We start from the raw sequence: 14,720 nt of genomic DNA, 5'->3' as shown, positions 1-14,720 counted from the left end.
ATTCTTCAAAAACTCTTTCGAAGAATAAATGAGGAGGGGACACTTCCTAACACAATCAAGAAGCCAATGTTGCCTTCATATTAAAACAAAGATATCACACTTAATTCTTCAAAAACTCTTTCGAAGAATAAATGAGGAGGGGACACTTCCTAACACAATCAAGAGGCCAATGTTGCCTTCATATTAAAACAAAGATATCACACTTAAAATACAGAAAATATATCTTATAAATATAGACACACAAAAAAACTCAACAAAATACTACCAAGCTGAATCCAGTAACATGCAAAACACTATTATACAACATGGCCTGTTCAAATTTATCCCTGTAATGTAAGGTTGGTTTAACATTCAAATGTCAATTAATGTAATACATCATTTAACAGACTAATGAATTAAAACCATATGATCATCTCAATAGACTCAGAAACACATTTGACATAATCCAACATCCTCTCATGACAGAAAAGTTAAACAAATTAGGGGGAAAAAAAAGGGAATTTCTTCAACATGATAAAGGGCATCTATAGAAAACTCACAGATTACATTATACTTAATGGTGAAAGAGTGAATGTTTTACCCTTAAGATCAGGAAATACACAAGAATGTCTACTTTCACCTCTTTTTTCTTATTTTGTATTTTTATACTTCAATTCTACAGAATTCATTTATTGGTTCTAATATTTTTTTTTAATTTGACACATTTATTGTCCATATTTATGGGGTACAGAATTATATTTCAGTACATGTACATGATGTGTGATGATCAAATCAAGGTAATTACCATATTCATAGCTGAAAATTTATTATTTCTTTGTGATAGGAACATTTGAGCTCCTCTCTTCCAGCCAATTTAGAATATATAACAAAACTATTAAACCTAATAAACAAACTTATCAGTGTGGCAGGATACAAGGTCAATGTACAAAAATTGTCTATATTCCAATATGGTAGCAATGCATAATTTGAAAATGAAAGCAATAAATCAATTCAATTTACAATAGCATCAATAATAATAAAAACAGATATAAATTTACCAAAAGAAGTGGAAGGCTTTCAAACTAAAACTACAAAATATTGTTGAAAAATTCAAGAATATTTGAATATTCTTCTTCAATGAAATGTTGAAATGTCCGTGAATGGAAAGCTTAATATTTTTAATATGGCAATATTTCACAAATTAATCTACAATTCATCGCAATCCTTACCAAAATTCTAGATGACTTTTTTGCATAGATTGACAAATTGATCTTAAAATTCATGTGGCAATAGAAGGGACTCAGAATAGCCAAAATAATCTTTAAAAAGAAGAACAAAGTTGAAAGAACTCACATGTTCTAATTCCAAAATTTACTACAAAGCTACTGTAATTATGATAAGGTGGTACTTACTTCATAAGGATAGGCATATAAATGGAATAAAATTGGGAATCCGGAAATAAAACCTTACATTTATAATTGTTGATTTTCAATAAGAGTACCAAGATGATTCAATGGGAAAAGAATAGTTTGTTCAACAAATTGTGCTGGGACAACTGAATATCCACACGTATAGTAATAAGATTGGACTCTGACCTTACACCATACACAAAGTAGCTTAAAATGAATCACGGACCTAAATGTAAATACTAAAAATCTAAAAGCTAAAGATATAAAACCCTTATAAGAAAACATAAGATTAAATCTTTTTGTCCTTGAGTTAGGCAATGGTTTCTTAGATAAAAGCACAATCAACAACAACAAAAAAATAAAGTGTACTACATCAAAATTAGCAACTTCGTGCTGCAAATGATAATACTGAGAAAGTGAAAAAGATAACCCATAAAATTAGAGAAAATATTTGCAAATCATATATCTGTCAAGGGACTTGTATACAGAATACATAAAGAACTCTTAAAACTCAATTAAAAAAATAAATAGTCCAATTTAAGAAATAAGGTATCCAAATATACATTCCTCCAAAAATCTATATATGGTCAATAAACATATCAAAATATTGTCAACTGTTAGTCATTAGAGAAATGCAAATCAAAACCACAATGAGATATTACCTCGCACCCACTAAGAAGGCTAGGTTATCAAAAAGTCAGATAATAAGTACTGGTGAGGAGGTGGAGAAATTGGAACCCTCATGCACTGGAGATGGAAATGTAAAGCAGTATTACCAGTCTGGGAAGACAATTTGGCAGTTCCTCATAAAGTTGAACCCAGTTACTGTATGACAACAGCAATTCCATTCAGAGGTAGATATTCAAGAGAAATCAAAACATATGTTCACACAAAAACCTGCACGCAAATGTTCATTAGCAGCATTATTCTTTATAGCAAAAAAGTGGAGACAACTCATTTAACTGTTGAGTGAACAAAATACGGTACATTCAGACAATTGAATTTCATTTACTATTACAAAAGGAATAAAGTACTGATAGATGCACCAGTGTGGATGAACCTTAAAAACATTATACTGAGTGAAATAAACTAGTCATAAAAGACCACATATTGTATTATTCCATTTATATGAAATGTCCATAATAGACAAAACTATAGAGACAGAAGGTAAATTACTGATTGCTTGAGGCTTGAAGCTGAACTGGGATGGTAGTTTGAAGTAACTCCCAATGGGCACAGGGTTCCTTTTGGGAAGGACAAAATATTCTAAAAATAGATTATAGTTATGGCTGCACAACCATGTGAATATACTTTTAAGAATTTTGTATTGTGCGCTTTAAATTAGTGACTTGTATGATATGTGAAATCTATCTCATTAAAGGGTTAGAAATAAATAATTTAATTGCTAAAGATGACACAATAGAATTATCATGTCACCATTTTGAATATACTTTTAAGAATTTTGTATTGTGCGCTTTAAATTAGTGACTTGTATGATATGTGAATTCTATCTCATTAAAGGGTTAGAAATAAATAATTTAATTGCTAAAGATGACACAATAGAATTATCATGTCACCATTTCACAAACTGCAATGAATTAATAGATGCAGGCATTAGACATCAATGGCTACTAATCACAAAAGGATACAGCCAGACATGTGTCTCCATAATCTAGCCAAGGAATCTACTCTGAGTCAGATTCAGTCTCTGGACCCAGCTGCTAATTTTCAGAAAATATAGAGGACAGTGGAGCATAGTGAATTGTATCATGTGTTTGCAATCAGTTACATCTAAGCTGTGAGAAACTCCGCAGTGCAAACAGATTGTGTTTTCAACAGATAAATTCTAAGATGAAGAAAGTGATAGAGGTCTAACTATAAAAATGTCAGGGAAATGGTTAGCATAAAAGTTAGAGTGGTGACAAAGGGCTTATGTGTGGAACGGGTTGCGTGGAAGAGGCTTCTGTGTCTGGCAATTGATTTCTTGACCTGGTTGTGGTTAGGTTACAAGAATGTCTGCCTTAGAAGAATTCATTAAGTTGTGTATTTTGTTTTGTGTAGTTTTCTGCATCTGTTGTTGTTGTTGTTGTTGTTTTTTAACAAATATATTTTTTACTTAATTGAATAAATAATTATTTTACAAGTAGTGTGGAGAAGAGATTTAGGATTTCAGCAACATGAGATTAGAATCAGGGAGAAGAGTCAGAAAGCATGTGCAAGACACAGGGGAACTGTGGAACATTCATGAAGCTGTCTAAGAGGCAAATTAATAGGATGCGGTGACCAACGGCATGAGGTATGTGAGGAGAAGGTAGAAGAAGGTGACTTACAGGTTTATGGCTCAGGTGAGCATGAGATAAAGAACACAGGAAGAGGACCATTCTTTTTTCCACCCTGACAGCCTTTGATTGTTGATTTTCCCCATCCAGCAGACATTCTGCCTTGGTCTGGTAAAAGAAACCATATTTTTCTTGGCAATTCACATTCTCAGTCCATAGGCTTTGAATGGCTGTCTCCACTTGCGTTCTAGGGCATGTCTGGTGACTGGGCTAATCAAAGCATCGTCTGCCATGCCACAGGGATTGGTGGAGGTTGGGCACGTGACTCAAGCTAAATGTGTTAGAACTGAGGGGATGAGAACATCTCTTGTCCTCCTGAACTAAGAGTTACAAAATAAGTATACTTATTACTACTATGGCTACTATGAAATGAGAACTTGCCTAGGAGAAAGGCCAACAGAGCAGAGATGAACAGACAGAGGCCACATATGTGCTCACACAGAGCATTAATGACATCACCTTAGTTTCTGGATCCAGTCAAGCCTGAAGACAGACTATTCCTGGACTTTCCAGCTATGTGTGAGCCCTTATATTAACAATTATTCCTTTTTTTAAAGAACAAGTTGAGTAGAACTTCTGACAATTTGAAAATGAAAGTATTTTGACTAATATAGAGATCAAGGAACATTGCACTGCTTCCAGACTACTCAACTGTATAGCTGGTCTATCCCTGTGCTGTCCAATAGAAATATAATGTGAGCCACATATATAATTTTAAATTTTCTAGTAGCCACATTTTAAAGTGAGTGAAATTAATTTTAATACTATATTTTATTTAACCCAACATATACAAAATTATTTTAATATGTAATTTTTATATTTTTTAAAATTATTATTAGAATTCCTTACATTTCTTCCTTATTTCTTCCTTTTGTACTAAGTCTTTGAAATCTACTCTGTAATTTAAACTTTCAGTACACCTAAGTTCAGAATAGCCTCATTTCAGGTGCTTGGGAGCCACATACAGCTGGTGGCTATTGTACTGGGCAACAAAGCTCAGGCCATTCCCTGCCTTTTCCCAGCAGAGTCTGCCGTCTCCCGAGTCCCATTCATAGTAACTTAGAATTGTCAGCTACCTTGAAAATCATGTGGCCCACACTCTCATTTTACACATGAAGAAAGTAATAATAGCCCAAACTGATGAAAGCAAGTTAGTTTCAGAGCTGAATTTTGAAAAGAGGAATAAGAAAAACAACTACCAAAAATTGAATGTTTACTATCTGTCAGTTTTCATATTGGTGTGGATAGGTTTGTTTCTTAGGTTTTATATTTATTTTTGTGTTTGGCTATGCATTATTAACTCCTTTCTTTTTGGAAAAATTAATGTCAAGAGATAAAATCTAGTGAGCTTATTATATATCAGATACTGTTCTAAGAACATGACACAGATCAACATATTCAGTCCTCAGAATAACCCTAATGAGTTCAGTGTCTTAACAATCCCATTTACCCATGAGCACAAATGGATTAAGTCATGGGGCTGGGACTTGAACCCAGGGCATCTAGATCCTGAATCCACACTACGAATCACTCCACTATTCTTGCTTTAAGGTCGTGTTGGAGGCAGCATCATGTTTCCCATTTTAGTGGCCAAATGTGAGTTACTCCTTCCCCCTGTCGTCGGGTAGCCTGGGTATGGGTACCTAACTCAGGCTTGGCCCATTGATTACTCCCGCTCAGAAATTCAAACCCAGGGAAAATGCTGCAAATACAAAAGATATGTGAGAATTTAGCCACAGTGGAGGCCAAGGGCAGCAGCCGAGTATCCTCTCCAGATCATGCCTGTGGCCCAGCCTCCTGAGGACTGGAATTCCTGCCTATGTTCCGAAACGGGAACTTACAGCCTCCTGGTTATCTGTGAAGTCCTGGTATCCTCACAATAACTTTCTTTTCGCTTAAAACATTCAGAGTCAATTTTTTATTGTCAGTAATGAAAAACGTTGATTGATATCAGTAGAATGTATTATTATAACCATTTTACACAAGAAGAAACTAACTTTTTTAAAAGTTACATACTTTTCTCAGTATCACCTAGGAAGTAGTTGGCAGAATTAGAATTGGGTACAGGCCTCTAGTCTTTAACTATCTGCTATCCTGGGAGTGGATTGTAGGTCTCCTGACCCCAGGAGATTCCATGATGCCAATCCACCAAGCCACCAACAATAACATTTTTAAATGAGAGCAAAGGTTAAAATAAAGGGTGTGGTTTTTCATATGGTCCCTAAAAATTAAGTCCTAAGGAAAGAATGTTCAACACTGCAGCAGAGCTGTGCAGGAGTTATCTATGGCACCAGATAATCATTACAGGTGGATAGTATGTACTCCACCTGCCACCACACCAGGTCTGCCTGCTGCAAAGTGTAAACACTCATTAAGTCCCACAGTACTTTAGCTTTAACCCACCGGCAAGGAAGAAAAGAGTTGACACTTGGACAGCTCCCACCTTGTAGCCACATCTGCACAACCAGTCATCTAGTTAAAACTCAAGTGGTTTCCAGGGGGAGCTAGACAGAGCAGCTCTATAAATATGTTCCTACAAGCACAGCTGCTCTTTGCCCCTTTGGTGTGTGGAAGGCTGAAATCAATGTACCAGAGAATGCTGGAGAGATGGACTCTAGGCCAGTGAAATGGCAGCACGATGCTGGCGTACTGGGTGTAGGACAGAGGAGACAACGTAACAGGTACAGAATTCTTAAATAATGGAGTAGGAATAAGACTACACATACACACCCCCCACAGAACTGTCAGGAGCACGCAATACACTAAAGTAACAACCACAACAAAACAAAATCACCTCTACCAATGGGGGTAAAATTGTGGGGAAAAAGGAATTCTCAGACACTATTAAGAGAAGTGTAAATAAACTTGACTTCTTTAAAAGACAAATGGAAGTATTTATCAAAATTTTAAATACATGGATCCTTTCCTAACTTTCCCATTTCTTGTAATTTAGAAGGGTATATGCACAAGAATATTTATTGCAGAATTTTTCTTGTAATATCTAATAATGGCAATAAAGTACATGTCCATTACAAGAGGTCTGATAATTACAGAATATTCACATTTTGGAATATAATGCAGACTTTAAAAGAATGGTATAGTTCTATCTGCAAGGACACGAAGTGATATTCATGATAAATTGGTGTGGGGAAAAGCAAGTGGCAGAATAATACAGTAGATAGATTAAATCAATAGATAGATACATTGTTCTAGAATGACATTGCTATAACCTCCTTCTGTACATTAATTCATTTAAATCTCACAACAAACTTATGACAGTGTTACTATTGTTATCTTTGATTTATAGATAAAGGAGTGAAACAAGTTACAGAGAGGTGAAATACCTTAACCAAGGTCATAGCTGTTCAATAGAATGGTGAGGGTAAAGGGCTGAATGTCAGTTTATCCTTTACATAATTCCATATAGTTATTTTTTCCTCCATGAACTAACTTTTTTCTGTGAAGCTAAAAACAAACAAAAAACAACACACACATACACACAAAAATCTTTTTTTAAAAAAACAAAGAACTATGGACCTACAGATTCTCTGCATTTACCTCTGGTCACCACGACACCTAACCCCCTGGCACATCTCTCAGCTCCCTTCTTCCCAGGCTTCCCTCTTCCACGTTGAAATGATAGAAAGAGCTCTGCTTCTCTTATTTCCCCAGAGAGATAGTTCCACCATCTAATAGCCTTCATTGTTAGGTAATATGTGTTAACTTTCAGACTAAAGGCCCCTCTGCTCAGTTGTATCTCACAATGTCACAATTGTATTTGTGCTACATTAAAAACATAGAACAAAGTGTTTCATGTGACTACTGAATGATCACCATCATTATAAATCCAACTGTGTGATGACATATTTTAGATACTAATCAGGCCAATATTCTAATCACTCCAACTAGAATGAAGAAGTAGGCTTTGGATGATTGCTTCAAAATATTATCAGGTTTGTCCAGTGGCAATCAATTCCTCGTACCATATCCAGAAGGGTGTATCGTGTAACATTACATTAAAACTGATTGAAAGACATGGATGCAACTAAATGAGATGAAGTACATGGCCAATGAGCTTAATCTTCCCTCCCTCTGGCCTTTTAAGAGGATTACCATAATCCACAGCAGCAATAGTATTCTATCAGTTACACACCCCTCCCTCATTTAAGATCCACATTCTGAATATTATGTTTGTGAATATTATTATAGCCCTCTGTGAAATACAATTAATTTAGCTATTAATTCTTCCATCAACTAAAAGCACATCACTACCTCCAATATCAAGTAGGGAAAATCACTTCTTAGCTGGGGAGTAGACTTCAGCTTTTAAAATAAGAGACAAAGATCACCCAGAAAGGTAAAGTTTCCCACACAGTCGGCTCCCTCTTTCAGGTTAATTATGTCCAAACAGTAAACATTTAAAAACCCTAGAGATAAGCAAACTGTCACAGATGAGTAATCTCCGAGCTCAACAAACTGGTTCAGTGGATAGTTTTGTTTCACTGAAGAAAGTAATTAGCTTTCAGTGTGCTGGAAAGTGGGAAACAATTTCACAGATTAGTAGAGCTGAGGGCTCTGTCTGCTGCTGAAGTCTGTGTGCGTCAAGAACCACTTCCCGCGTTCTTTCTGGACCAGCAACATCAGCAGATGACAACAAGATACACAAGGCAGCTGCTTGCATTGACAGGCTCTTAACCAGCAGAATGCATTATCTGAAAAACCTGATGGCAGTGACAGTAACGACAACAAAATTATATGTACCACCACATGGTTTTTCATAAGCAAAAGAATGTGACGCAGTATTTAGAGCAGGAAGGACAAAGCTTTAAGGATTTCAAACGTCATCATTATTGCAGACATGTTAACCCTACCAGGCATGTAAGACGGAACGATAGGAAATAATGAAGCAGAAGCAGGGGGAGCTCATCACAGTCTGCTCGGGAAGTCAGAAGAGGTGCACATTACTTCCTATGCTGGTTTTCTGTTTATTTTTAAATATCAAATAAGTGATAATGACAGAGGCTGAAAACGAGCAGTCTAGAAACATCATGTAGATGGAAAACGTGTTTTATTTGGCTGATGCTTTATTTGAAATAAAATTTCTAAAAATTATAAGCCACTTTTTAAAAAAAATTGAAAGATGTTACATAAAATTCTAGAGTTCCAACTTTTCTTGAGAAAGTCAGAAAATCTGGTTCTTCTGGACACCAAGAATTCATGCAATTGTTGTCTTAATGGAAGTAAGGGCTGTGCCCTAAACGTCCCAGTTCACGACAGTCTGCACCACTCCTTATTGATTGTGGACACCAAGGATGAGCGTCAGTTGCAATTCATCACTGCACTTGACCTCTGATGATCTAATAGCAGAGAAATATACCTCGTACCAAGGTCCCTATTCAAAGTGAGAAAACAAGAGTGACCAAGAAAGCCAAGTAATTTTTTAAAAAATTTTTACTCCCAACCTGCTACACTCATTTTCATGACTAGTCTGGCCTCTACAAGTATTTGAGTTAGTGGTGCCAACTACAGCAGGTAAGAAGCTATGAGCACAGGCTTTCTAAGTCACACAAACTTGGGTACAAATCCTGGTTCTGCTACTCAATATTGTTTGGCCTTGAGTAAATCCCTTAATCTCTCTACAAATCTGTCTTCCCATGAGTAAAATGGGAATAATTATGGCAATAATGTCTCTGTCATATGTCAACTGTGAAGATTTAATACAGGTACGTGTATGGGAATAATTATGGCAATAATGTCTCTGTCATATGTCAACTGTGAAGATTTAATACAGGTGCGTGTGTGTGTGTGTGTGTGTGTGCACGTATGTTTGTAGATGGAAAATAAGAACATAAAAAGTGGTGGAAAAAGAAAGGCTGGGGTAATTCAAGAAAATCTGAGCTTGCCTTAGAAGAAATAATAAAATTAGATTAGCAGAGGAGAGAAATTTGGGCAAATCGAATAGTTTTATCAGTACTCTAGTTTCTCTTCCACTTCCAAATATCCAAGAGTTTTATATATTTATATAATCAGTGTTTTGTTTTAGTCTTTGTCACTAAATATGAATCTGATCCAATATAAGTCACTCTGGCCCAGGTGTACCACTGACATATTATAGCCGTTGATACATGAGGTTTGTTCCAAGGTGTCATCTAAGTAAATCTTGATAACAGATGTGTGCTGGAAAAGGTTATTAAAATGTTAGGTTAGGCAATTTCCAGTTCTACTGGCTACTAGCTGGGTGACTTTGAGAAATTTACTTCTCTGAGTCTGTTTTTCCATAAAACAGATAAAACAATTGCTTCTTAAATGGTTACTTACCACAATGTCTGTGTGCACTTGTCAATGCTCTTAGCACATAAAAGGAGCTGAACACTTGGTAATTCCATTTACCCTTTTTCCATTGATTAATTTGAAAGCATTCTATACAGATTTTTTTTAAAGATGATATTGGTTTTATTTTTAAATGAAAACCAGAGTAATTTCAAATATCCATGAAATGGCATTAAGATGACCTAAATGTACATATTATCAAACAGCATCTGTTTGCAATGTGCACTAGAATAATAGAAAAAGAAGGAAGTATCATGTTGCCTATTTCATTTTTTATTGAATTAAAGAACACACATAGCTCCTTTAACCATATTAGAAAATGAGCAGCTTAAAATGATCAACATATTGAAAAAACATTGTGCAGGAAATTTAGTTGTGATTCCTAAAACATATGATGTGGTGTTAACATTTTTCATAACTTTGTGTATTATGGTGTGCAATGCCCTGCAAAACATTTCTAAGCCCAGGCAATTCCCCCATGATTCACTAAAGCAGGAATAATTAAGTTATTGAGAACATGTATTAAATATCTACAATGGTTTGTTTAAAAAAATTTTTTTTAATTTTAACATTTACTTGTACATTTTTGTGGGGTACAGTGTGTTATTTCAGTACATGCATATACTGCACAGTGATTCACTTAGGGTAGATAGGACAGTTTTGTGCCCCTTACTCGACCACTTCTCCTCACCCCAATCTCCTCTCCGCTCCCAACCTCTGGTAACCATTATTCTCTCTACTTCTATGACAACCACTTTTTTTTTCTTTTTTGGATTCCATATATAAGTGAGATGATGAGATATTTGCCTTTCTGTGCCTGACTTAACATGATGGTTTTTCCAAAAGCAGAAGATTGAAACTAGACCTCCATCTCTCCCCATACACAAAAATCAACACAAAATGTATTAAAAACCTAAATTTTTTTGAGGAAGACTACAAAGACACAGGCAATTAAAGCAAATATACATAAATGGGACTACATCAGACTGAAAAGCTTCTGCACAGCAAGGAACACTATCAGCAAAGAGAAGAAATAGTCTACAGAATGGTAAAAATTGTTTGCAAACTACATATCAGACAGGGGGCTAATATGCAGAATATATAGGGAACTCAAACAACTCAAAAGCAATAAAACAAATAACCCAATTAAGAAATGGACAAAGGTCCTAAGCAGACATTTCTCAAAAGACATACAAATGGCCAACAAGCACAGAAAATAATACTCAAAATCACTAATCATCAGGGAAATGAAAGGAAATGGACAAAGGTCCTAAGCAGACATTTCTCAAAAGACATACAAATGGCCAACAAGCACATAAAATAATACTCAAAATCACTAATCATCAGGGAAATGAAAATTTAAACCATAATGAGATATCATCTCATCCCAGTTAGAATGCCCATTATCAACAAGACAGAAAATAACAAATGCTGGAGAGGATGTGGAGAAAACAGAACTCTCTTACATTGTTGGTGGGAATGTAAATCGGTACATCTACTGGAAAACAATATGGAGGATCCTCAGAGAACTAAAAATAGATCTACCTTACAATCCAGCTGTCCCACTACTGGGTATATATCTAAAGGAAATGAAATCAATATATCAAAAGACACCTGCACTCCTATGTTCATCGCAATACTATTAACAATAGCCAAGAGATGGAATCAACCTAAATGCCCATCAAAAGATGAATGGGTAAATTTCAGCTATAAAAAGAAATGATATCTTATCAAGTATTTATTTTGTACACTGTATTGTTAGAATAAAAACAAGTAAGATGTGATCTCTGCCTCACACTACCAAACTCTCTAGTGCAATGTTTCTCAGAGTGTGATCCTGGGACCACCTGCATCAGCATCAGCAGGAGAAGGCCATCTGCATTTAAACCCACCCCAGGCAATTTGTATGCACCCTAAGATTTAAGAGCCACTCATCTACTAAAAGCAACTGAGTTAAAGAACTAAACTTGATTCTGTTAGTAAGTTGTGGACTGGTGAATTATTTAGTTATATATTAGAATTTTAAAAGGATTAGAGCTGACACAGATCTTAAGAAGTCCTTCATCCAACCACCTCACTGGTATTTTTGAAGAAACTAAAGCAAGTCAACACATCTCTGCAAAGTGACTTACTATTTAACTCAATTACCATCATACTTAAGTGAAACAACCAATATGTCATTAAGTCCTTCATCCAACCACCTCACTGGTATTTTTGAAGAAACTAAAGCAAGTCAACACATCTTTGCAAAGTGACTTACTATTTAACTCAATTACCATCATACTTAAGTGAAACAACCAATATGTCATTAAAAAAAATTCCCATGGTCTAAACATATATATGTATGTGCAGGTGGGCTGCTACTTAGTTTTGACAGAGGCAACTTCACTTAAATATATAATGAGATGTTTTTTCTAATTTCTCAATTAGTAATTAGAAGTGTCTTAAGATGCTGATAAAATAACATTGCATTTAATATCTGGAGTCCTTAATTTGTAGTCCATGATCCTGGAGAGCTTCCTTGGGGCTACAAATTTGGTCTTCAGGATTACTATAAAACCCCTGAAATTTTATGCAAATTATGAGATGTTTATGTTCTTTGGAATGGGGATCTACAGTTATTACTAGATTCTCAAGGAGGTCTACACATTAAAAACAACTGCAAATCACTATAAAATGAAAGACTAGGAAAGCAGTATGCAGAAAACTCATTCCAGGGATGTTGCCAGTGAGGACTGAGGGACCTTCTGTTTGGTTGGAGAGGTGGGATGCTGGACCAGTTTCCTCATACTCTTCCCCAAGGGAAAAAATGCCTCATCTGTCACAAGAAAAAATCCTGGCAAACCAATTGCCACTAAAGCACTAATGACAGATGATGGCTTAACATGTTACCTATCTCATTGCTTGAAGTCTGTCCCACCGAATCCAGACACAAGGCTTCTCACTGCTAATTGCTCAGAATTGGCACATATGGGGAAACAACTTGCCATCCCTGATTTAATTCAATCTCTCTCATTTTAGAGATGAAAAATTTGAGGTCCAGAGAGGTAACATGACTTGCCTGAGGTCACATAGCAAGTTGGTGTTAGAGCCCGGCCTAGAAGCCCGGCCTAGTAAAATGTACCTGCCACAGGCAGAGTGACAAGCACAGAGACGTCACCCTCCATCACACTGCCGGGACCTTGTCCAACCCCTTCCCTTGTTACTCCATCCTAGTGCATTCTGCAATCTTGATTTGACAGCAACTCCTACTCCAAATTTTAAAGAAACAGTGAGCTATGTCTATGGAATATAAAAAAAACTAATTAGTAACTGGAAGATAGGAATGCTCACAAAGTTAAAAGGGAAAATAAGGTGATTTGCTGATTTGCTCTGTTAAAGAAAAAAATGAATGACCACACAAGAGGCTTGCACAGGGACCATGTCCTCTGAGATTTTGTGTAGACTCAGCTAGCTTGCACATTTCACATGACATCTTCTGCTCTTTTCCCGTGGCTATAATTTAAGTCATCTTCGAATCTCATGCATTTGTTACCCTATAAAAGTGAGACCAATCTGCTCTCTTCTCAGCCCATTTTCTTTTTTCCTCTTTTCCATTTCTTCTTTCCCTTTTCTCAAAAATTTTTTTCACTTTTTGCTTTGATCTCTGGACGTTAAAGGTATTTGTAAACGAGTCTCAGTTCCCTAATGGGATGCCAGGACCTCAAGGGCAGTGTATGTCCCTGTCTGCCTTGTTCATCTTTGTATTCCTCATTTTAGTTCCCTTTAGTTGTTGCTCAGGGATAGATTGTCTGCCCCATATCACTGCTCATCCTGATTCCCAACCTTACTGGTAATAGTTTCTTTCCTTAGGGAATAGTTTCTTTCTGACTCAAAACATGTGGTTCTTGCGGTACCAGTCAGTCATGGTACCCTGCCACCAGTCAAGGATGGGTGTATGACTATGATCTCACCAATGAGAGCCCACCATTCCCCTATGCCACATGATTAACTAAAGCAAAGCATGTGACCCACGCTGGACTAGAGTTCTTCCAAAGATTGCTTACACTGAGCTGTCAGAAAAAATTCTACATCTTGGGTCATTCCAATAAAATGATGTTAGTTCACTACCTGAGCTCCTGTTCCCTGTTGCTCAGGGAAGAACCTCCTGTAGCTAGAGAGAATGAATACAGTTTGCAGAGGAAAACTGTGGCCATAGGGAACCCAGCTGTCTTTTCCCTATTCTCTAAGCTATACCAGTATCCTTCCAATAATGCCTACCTTTTTGCTTAAGCTTGCTTAAGATGAATTTTTGACACTTTCAACCAAAAATTCCTGACAAATATACTCATAATGCCTTGCCCCAAATCAGTGTTCAATAAAGATTTACTGAAGCATTTTTCTCCCAAGTCAATCTATTCCATTTCTCTCATCTCTGCTTCTTTAGATTTTACCAATCTTCCTGCCCAACCCCTACCTTGTCTGTTTTCTCCTTCGGGAATAGTTCTTTTATTGCCACCTGCTAGATGTCTTCATGCAAAGTATTAAGCAGCAGAATACACAATCCTGAAAAGACATTTCAGGAAAAAGAAATATTATTCCTGTCAAATGATATTAGCTAAAAATCAAAAGTTGGGGAAAGGGAGGAAAATACATCGTGTTCAGCTTAAGAACTCCTAAAACT

This window comes from Galeopterus variegatus, unplaced genomic scaffold, assembly GCF_000696425.1.
Source record: "Galeopterus variegatus unplaced genomic scaffold, G_variegatus-3.0.2 Scaffold2385, whole genome shotgun sequence".
NCBI lineage: Eukaryota > Metazoa > Chordata > Mammalia > Dermoptera > Cynocephalidae > Galeopterus > Galeopterus variegatus.
Note: the sequence above shows the minus strand (reverse complement) of the source record.